General features: G+C 43.4%; 1 pseudogene; it reads left to right on the top strand.

Annotated features, from left to right (window-relative positions):
• The first annotated feature begins 283 nt into the window (after positions 1 to 283).
• LOC121146261 lies at positions 284 to 406 on the top strand (annotated as a pseudogene).
• Positions 407 to 9183: the final 8777 nt, after the last annotated feature.

The following is a 9183-nucleotide window of genomic DNA, read 5'->3' as shown; positions in this document are numbered from 1 at the left end:
TTAGCTCTGTTCCTTTGGAGCCACAAACCCAGACAAGGAGGGATTGGTGGAAAGGGCTGTCAGGGCTGCAGGGGATTGGTAGATGCAGCAGTAGGCAGGTACCAGGGGGAGGGGCCACAAGGGATTGGTGGAAAGGGCTTTTAGGTGCAGTGCCTTGAGGTCACCATGGTGGGAACAGGGTTACAAGGTTACATTGGGTTGGTGGACAACACAATTTTAACATACTAAGGCACGACCCTTTAGAAAGCCAAGACCTAGGGCAAACATATTTAAAATGGTGCTGATCGCTTCTCGGTCTTTTGGCTAAGATCAAGTGTAGTATCTGTTCTTATCAATTTGAAATGGTGCTGAGACTAAAGTGGCAGGTTCTTAGCAATCTTTGGTGCTGATGTTGGAGTCACTCTTCAGAGTTAGGTTGGGCAGAGCAGAAATGACTACCATCCCACCTGAGTTGAGCTAACACTCCTGACCAGAAATATTGGAAATGCTGAATTACTCTGACCTTGTCTCTCTGTATAGAACAAGACCTTGTCTCATCTCAGTGAGACCTTGCCAATACTCAAGTCCCAAGCTTTGGCAACTTAGTCTCAGAAGTCACTTCAGTTCTGTTGCTTGCCCTAAATAAACCAGGAACGCTGTGACATAGGATGAATATCAGGAGGCAAGCTCTGGGGGCCACTGTGCAAGGCAGGAGCTCCAGGACTTTCTGGGACCATCAGGAGCAGAGACCTATTCCCACTCTTTGACTGGAAGGCTCAAGGGGGAGGGAGGGAGAACGTGAGTGAAGCCATGGAAGGACTGAAGCAATGCTAAAGGAACACATGACAGGGTGGTGGCACTGGAGGAACACAGCCACAGCCTAGGACAGGGGAGAAGCTGGTGAGAATTCCCCTATGGCTTTCATTTCCTTCCCTCGGGCTCTTTGCTGGTGCTGCCCACTGTCCAAGCCAGTGATGTGGGGGTCAGTTGGATAAGGAGCCCAGCTCAGGCAGCCTGAAAGATCTATCTCCCTGGACATGGATCATCAAGGTGAATGTGGGGAGTCATCTGAGGTGGGTGTTTTGGTTAGCTGATGCCTTATAGTACCTCTGAACCCCTTGGAGCCACTCAAGCTGCCTAGCCTCATCCTCTGTGCCTCTAGGTCCCTGGAGTCCAATAGCCACACCTCTCCTCCACCTCTTCCCTGCCTCCCGTTTGGCTAGTTCTGAGGACCATCTCCAGCACTCAGTGATGATCTCTGTGTTGTTTGGCCAGGGCCCAGGACTCATCAGAGGCAAAATATTGCACACATCATCCCTGGCCAGAACAGATAGCAGAGAAAATAATTCGAACTTAATCAGAGAACCAAGGAAGAATTGAGTGAGGGATGTCCACTTATGGCTATAAAGCAGCTTCCACATGGGGCAAAAACAACCTCTGAACTCCACCACGGAAGGGTTCCCTAGGCACAAAAGAATTGCTGTGTTGGATCTGAGACAAATGTGACTTGGCATGCTTTGTAGGTCTTAGTGGTGGGCAGTGGTACAAGAGACTGATCAACTATAGCATACTAAGCCCATGTTCCTGCACAGAACTTCCTCCTAATCTTAGTCCTAGCCATATGGTATCAGAGAGAGACCTTTCTCAGTGAGCCTGGAAAGAAGCTAGGAAGACGGGCTAACACAGTGGCTCAACGGGCTAATCCTCTGGCTACAGTGCCATCATCCCACGAGGGCACCAGTTTTAGTCCTGGTTGCTCCATTTTCAATACAGTTCTCTGTTTAAGTTCTGGGAAAGCAGCAGAGGCCCCTACATCTATTTGGGAGATCCAGAAGTAGCTCCTGGCTTAGCTACAGCCATTGCAACCATTTAGGGAGTGAACCAGTAGGTGGAAGATCTGTCTCTGTAAATCTGCTTTTCAGATAAAAAATAAATCTTTAGAGAAAGGAGTTAGCCTTTTAGAGACGTTTCTGTGCCACACTGGGAAAGGAACAAGAATGGCATTTCCATGGAGCTGATTGGTACAAGGAGGTTGCAGAGGCAGGAGACACCAGGATTGTATCTATTGGATTGGGTCCAACTAGGGAAGCAACAAGAGAGTGAATTAGAGACAGAATGTCCAACATGGCCTGCAAAAGAAGTTCCTGGTTCTCTGTCCTTCCTGGGGCATGCCTGAGCCTGTTAGCCCATACCTGGAGCTACCCATGATACACCTGGGCTGGCTGGTCCAAGGTCATGGTGGCAGGTGGAGGTAGGTGCAGCACAGAAGGCTGGCCACATCCCTGTAAACTACAGGACTGTCTTTATGTGTAATCCTTGGCATGTCCATTGTGGCATGTTCTCTAAATGGGCAGAAACCCACCCAGAATGGCTCCCTCATTTTCAGTGCTTCTGGTACTGGGCATTCCTACTCCTGAACATTCCTCGGCAGATCTTCAGCCTGGCAGGTAGTCCTGCCTTTCTGTTCTTCCTGCCCAGGAAAAAGCCTTGGAGGTGTGGTGAACCCAGCACACACCCTGCAGAATATCTGGGCCAGCCCTTTCAAGTCATTTGTGTCAAAACCTGGCTCTGAAAGGTGATGGGCTTCATGCAGAACATGCAGTACATGGTGGGAAGTCAGGGCCCAGGGCCCACCGCATTGGGACAAATGCATGGAGATCTCAGCATAGTAAGGCAGGAGCGGGAAGGTGGCTGCGGGCCCCCATGGCTCTGGGAACAAGCTGCTATTGGGCTCATCAGAGCACTCTTAAGTGTAATTGACTTTCAGGCATTAAACTTTTACCAGCATGAGCTCACACTGTCTACAGGGACTGGGAAAGTGCCTGGCATTTCCTGCCTCCTGGGATGGCTGTCCGGGGTGCAGGGAGCTCTTCTCCCCCTTCCCCGCAGCCTGAGGATCCTTGAGCACCCTCCTGGGAGAGAGAAGGAGGGCCAAGTCCCAGGAGAGGGTACAGGGCAGGATGTAGAGAGCTCAGGGGCCAGCTGTTCTCCCCAGCACTGAGTGGGGAGGGGAGAAAGGCTAAATCCACCCACCTGAGGGTCTTCAAGGTGCCCTTCTCTTAGCAGCAAGTGACAGATGCAGAGGCGGGGAGAAGAGATGGAGAGCAGTCCCTGCTCAACCCAGCCCCCTTCTGTGCTGACCATCACCAGTTTCTCCCTAGATTTGTCACCACATCCTCTGTGCCTGAATGGTCCCATCTGGCCCAGCACACATCCAGACTTGAGGTTCTGTTATTCACTAGCAGGGGCATTTCTGGAACTCTCACCCAAAGGACCTTTTCCAGTGTTGGGCAATGAGTCTCCCTCTGCCAGGCAGCCTTCAGCTGGATGTCTCTCTCCAAACAGGTAGGGGCAGGAAGAAGCTTCACAACCTCCTGCTCAGGCTGTGGTGCTGGGGATGTCCATTTAGACTCCACATTTCCAAGGTCTGGATTGTGTGTGTGTGTGTGTGTGTGTGTGTGTGTGTGTGTGTGTGTGTGTGTGTGTGTTTACAGGCTTGTTGCTGCAGAACAACTGTACATATTGAGAGTATTGGGCCGGTACTGGGGTCTAGCAGGCAAAACTGCCACTTGCACTGTCAGCATCCTTGGTTCAAGCCCTGCCTGCTCCACCTCTGATCCAGCTCCCTGTCAATGTGCCTGGCAAAGCTGCAGAGGATGGCCCAAGTGGTGGGAGACCAGGAGGAAGCAGGGTATGAAAACCTTTCTCTTTCTTTCTCTCTCTGTAACTTTGCCTTGCAAACAAATAAAAATTTTTAAAGGAAATGTGTAGTTTGACACATGGTGTGTAGTGTTAGCCACTGGGGAAACTACTGCTGCAATCGGGGATCACAATATCATCTTCCAAAGCTTCCTGGACCTGCTATCTGCCTTTCGTATTAACTGTGCGCTCAGACTCGGTTACCACTGACTCACCTTTTGCCAATATACTTGAGTGTACATATTCTTGAACATACATTCTCTTTCCAATCTCAGATAAGGATGTGTGTGCCAGTGAATAAGGTATCGGGCAGATGTATCTCCATCTATCGACCCATTCACCTAGTGATGTACGTCTGGTGGCTTCCAGCTCTTGGCAGTTAAAAATGAAACTTGTCCCAGCATTCACACCCAAATGTTTGTGTGGGCACAAATGTTTTCGTTCCTATTGGGTAAACACTCAGGGTGGAGTGGTTCCTGAGTGCCTACCCAATAGGAACTGAAAGTACACACCCACACAAAGACACGGGTGTCCTGGTTGGTAGGTCTGTGTTTAACTGTGTAATAATCCAGGAAACCATGTTCCAAAAGAACAAACTATTTTGCACTCCCGTCAGCGATGTATGGCAGCTCAAATACTCATCAAAACTTGGCAGCACTCATTTCCTTTTTCTTTTTGTGATTTGGATGAAATCTCATTGATTTCTCTCTCTTTTTTTTCATCAAAATGTAGTGCTTTTTGTGTATTTATGAAATTTTTGCAAGTTCAAGATTGAAAATTTCCCCTGTGTTTTCCAGTGTGTAGTTTGTAGCTCGGCTACATTTAGGTGTATGATCTATTTTGGATTGATTTTTTGCATGTGATATGAGGCAAGGACCCTTCTTTGTGTTTATCCAATTATTCTGGGCTCATAGAGCCATGTTCTGTTTAACAAGACCCATTTCTTCATTGAATCACATTGCCATCGTTATTAAATACCTGTTGAACAGTGATGTGTGGGTTTACTTCTGCATCCCGTTCTGTTTCATCTGTGTTAATGCTGGGGTGGGGACGTGACTGGTAGTGTGATTGCTACACGCTGTCTTTATTGGTAAAGCTGTATAATAATTCTTCAGATTGTGGCATACTCTTCAAATTTACTCTTTTTCAAAATTGTTTTCTGAATCCTAGGTCCCTTTAATTTTCCCACAGAGTTTAGAATCACCTTGTTATCTGTGAAAACCTGCAGAGACGTTGATTGAGATTGATTTCAGGGAAAATTGATGTTAATATCAAACTCTTCTGGCCCACGATCAAGGCAATATTTGCTTTACTTCTCTCAGCAATGTTTTGTAGTTTTTTTGTACACAGGACTTGCACCTAAGTTATATTGTTTATCTTTAAGTGTTTCATGTCTTTTCATATAATTGGTAAGTGGTACTTTGAACTATAATTTACGTTTGTTCTTTGCTAGTTTGCGGTCCTACAATCAATCTTCAATCAACAATCTTGTGCCTGGCTGCCATGGCAATCCCACTCTTTCGTGAATTCCATAGGCCTTTCCACATTGTCATGTCGGAAGTCGACAGTCTCCTTTTTTCTTTTCTGTTTCCTTTTTGACTTATTTTGAGAGCTAGAGTCTCCTGCGCTGTGTCGAATAGAAGTGGTCTGAGCTGCCTTCTTGGCCTTGCTCCTGATCTGAGGGTCTGACCTATGTGTCATCACATAGTTAGCAGTGACTTATTTCAGATCCTTCATCAAGTTTTGCTCCTTCCTGTCTTTTCCTGATTTGCTAAGAGTTTTGTTTTCCTTAATTTTAGAAATGGATAAATGTTGATCAATGATTTTTCTTTGTGCATCTTCGCAATTGACTATATAGCTTTTTTTTTAAATTCATCAAAATGGTGTATCACACTGATTTTTAGCATTAGACCATCCATGCGTTTCTAGATGAGGTCAAACTCATTGTGATTTTATCACTTAAAAATATAATTTTGGATTGGATTTGCCAACTTGTAGGTCTTTTAAAGATTTATTTGTTTTTAAAACTCAGAGTCACATCGGGCAGGGAGAGGCAGAGAGCTTCCATACACTACTTCATTCTCCAGATACTTCAGCAGCCAGTGCTGAGTCATGCTAACACCATGAGCTAGTAGCCACATTCAGGTGTCGCACAGGAGTGGCAAGGGTCCAAACACTTTGATCATCTTCCATTGCTTTTCTGAAGTCATTAACAAGGAACTGGTTTGGATGTAGAGCAGCCAGAATACAAACTAGCTTTATCTACTTTACCACGACATGAGCCACTTTTTTTTTCCTTGAAATGTCTTTGATTTTCATATCAGAGTCTCCTGAAATGAATTGGAAATATTTTCATTTCTCTGTCTTTCTTGAAATCGGGTAAAATTGGATTTCTTGGTTTTATGTCTGAATTTGCCATCTAAAGCCACGCAAACCCAGCGTTTTCATTGTACAAAGCATTTTAACTACAAATTAAATTTTAAAAATAGAAAGATTGCTCCTCATGTTATCTGTTTCTTCTTGAGTAAGATTAGTTTGTGTTTTCTGAAGATTTTTTTCCACTTCATCTAAGCTGTTTGCCAGGGTACGATCACCCGCAATAGCCCCTTCTCATCCTATCATTATCCAGGGAGATATCTAATGATATCTAATGATATGGGGAGATATCTGTTCTCTCTATCTGATATGCGTCCTTTATATGCTTTTTCTTTTTTTCACTGATTAGGCTAGATAGAGATATCAATTTTATTGGCTTTCACAAAGAGTTAGCTTTTAGTTTCATTGATTTTCTTCAGTATTTTTCTGTTTTGTGTTTCGCTGATTTGTCTCTGATCCTTATGCCTTCAGTTCTTACGTTTATTATGAGTTTAATGTATTCTTTGTGTGTGTGTGTAGTTAGTGATGACTGGAGCCAAAACCATTGATTTGGAAACTTTATTTTTGCCTTTCAACATTAAAAAGTGTACAATGACCCATGATGATACGTGTTTTGAGGGTATAATGCAATTCTTTGACATGTGTACACTACGTAATGAATATAATTGGAGCATGCTCATCACCTCAAATATTCATTGTTTCTTTAGAATATTGCAAATTCTGTCTTGAGTTCACTTCAATACATGCATTATTGCTAATTGTAGTCCACCTACAGTAGAACACCACTAAGTGCCATACTGTACCCACTAACAGTACCCCTTTCTCACACTCCCCTCCGTTCTCCACTCTTTGGTAATAATTGCTCTACTCCTAATTTCTATGGGATAACTTTTTAAGACTGCACATATGAATGAAGTCATGTGGCATTTGTCTTTGTGTTCCTGGCTTGTGTTGTCATGAATGAAGGTTGTTGCAAATGGTAGGATTGCATCCTTTTTATGACCGAGCAGTCTTTCGTTACGCATGTATTATACGTTGCCTTTAGCTATTCGTCTCTTAATGGTCATGTAGATGGGTTCCATGTTGGCTATTGCCCGTGACTTCTCCACAAGCTGACTTCTACTGCTCTGCAGAATCCAGTACTAGAACTACTGAATTGTAGGGTAGTCCTACTTTTAATTAGCTTTTAAAGAAAAATAATTTTATGTCAACTATTTTTGCAACTTAAGTAAAATAAAAGTATTTCTTTAAAAATACATCCAGAAAACTGACACAGGAAGAAAATATTTTTAATAGTTCCTTATAATAAAGAAATTCAAATTTCTTTTAAAAATCTCCCAGAGAAAACTAAAGCATTAAGTAATTCCACTGGTGAATTCTTCTTAACATTTAATAGCATGTTTTATGACAAGATAGGGAAGGCTCAAATGCTTTCCAACTTGTTTCAGTAGGCCAGCATAACCCTAATATCAGAATTAATGAGCACAGGAAAAAAATTAGAACACTAATTTTGAAATTTTAATTAAGATGCACGTAATACAGGTGAAAACACCCTAGCTCAACATGAGCAAATGAATCAAGGAAAAAAGAAAAATATATGTATCAGTGATGAGATTTTTCTTCTCATTTGTCTATCTGGTCTACTGTTAGATTTATTCTGTTCCATTCTTTTGTGATGATGAGATGATCATGTATTAGCTTCTTTAAGAAGGTGAAAGGCAAAGTTAGTGAGGGGGAAGACAGAGAGCTCTTCCACCTGCTAGCTCACTCCAAGCATCCCTGTAACAGCCAGGGGTGGGTCGGGCCAAATCCAGGAGGCAGAAGCTCCATCTGAGGCTCCCCGGTTGGGTGGCTGGGACTGAAGCAATGGACCTGTCATCCAGTTTCCAAAGTGTATTGCAAAGACAAGATCGAACTTGATCCCAGGCGTTCTAACATGCATGGGGGTGTCCCAAGTGGCAGCTTAACCTGCCATAGCACACTGCCAACCTGTATCGGGGTGACCGTTTGTACCATTTCCCACACCACCCTTCACTGCTGATGTAGGCATGTCTCCAGCATAGCTTGTATCATTCATCTTGTGATAATGTATCCCCTCGAGTTTCGCTTGTCACAGAAATTCTTGTTTTCTGTGACAATTTTTTTTTCTCTTGTTAATAAAGGACAGCATTGACAGAGAATTCCTGACTGATATTTTTTGGTTTGTTTGTTTGTTTGTTTGTTTTGTTTTCTTCCAAGACTTGGAATGGTTCATCCTGTTTGCTCTTTGTGAAGTTTCTACTGAGAAATCTGCTGTTAAATGGCTGGACATTTTCTTGCAAGCAGCCTGATCTTTTCTTTTGCTTCTTCTAGAACGACCTCTGTCTTGTATTTTTAACAGTTTGAATGAGATAGACCTCAGGAAGAATCATCCAGGTCCACATATATTAGGAGTTCTGTGGGTTTCCTGGATGTGGTATGTCAGGATCTCTCCCAAGACTTGGAAAAATTTGAGCTCTCTTGAGTAGGCCGTTCCTCCTCTCAAAGGCTGTCTTTGTTCTTTTAAATTAGTGTTATTGTTACTGTTGTCTTAAATGTGCTTTTCAACAGTCTTGCTTTCAGGTGCAGGAGCTGTTTCTTCTGTCTGTTCAATCTTGCTGTTAAGGTTCTCAACTGTACTTTCATTGTCATTTGTTGAGGTTTAATCACCAAAAATTGTGATGAGTTCCTTGTTTTTTCTATGCCAGAATTTTCATTCATGTCACAAGTTGTCTTTCTAATGCCACTGAATTGTCAGTCTGTATCCTCTTGTTGGGTATGAAATTCCCTTAAAACATTATTTTGATTGGCTTGTTGGACAATTTGTTGATTTTCTCTTCTTCAAGGTCTTTTGTTAGTGAGTTTTTATGGGGACTATATTACCTTGCTTTTTTGTGCTTTTTGTACTCCTACAATATGTTTTGTGCATTGGATGAGTCAGCTGTTCCTGCCCATGCTACAGAGTGGGTTAGTAGTGAGAGATTTTCTGGTGATGTCTTGAGGAGTGGCTGAATCTGCTGTGTCAACTTTGTTGTGGTGAGCTCTTTAGGGCAATGCTGTTATAACTGTCTCTTCTGCAGTCATTGTTGGTGATATTGCAGTGCGAGTAGG

The sequence above is a fragment of the Ochotona curzoniae genome, unplaced genomic scaffold (genome assembly GCF_017591425.1).
Source record: "Ochotona curzoniae isolate NIBS_2020 unplaced genomic scaffold, NIBS_Ocur_1.0 contig_1302, whole genome shotgun sequence".
Lineage (NCBI taxonomy): Eukaryota > Metazoa > Chordata > Mammalia > Lagomorpha > Ochotonidae > Ochotona > Ochotona curzoniae.
This window is presented reverse-complemented; position numbering and strand designations above follow the sequence as displayed.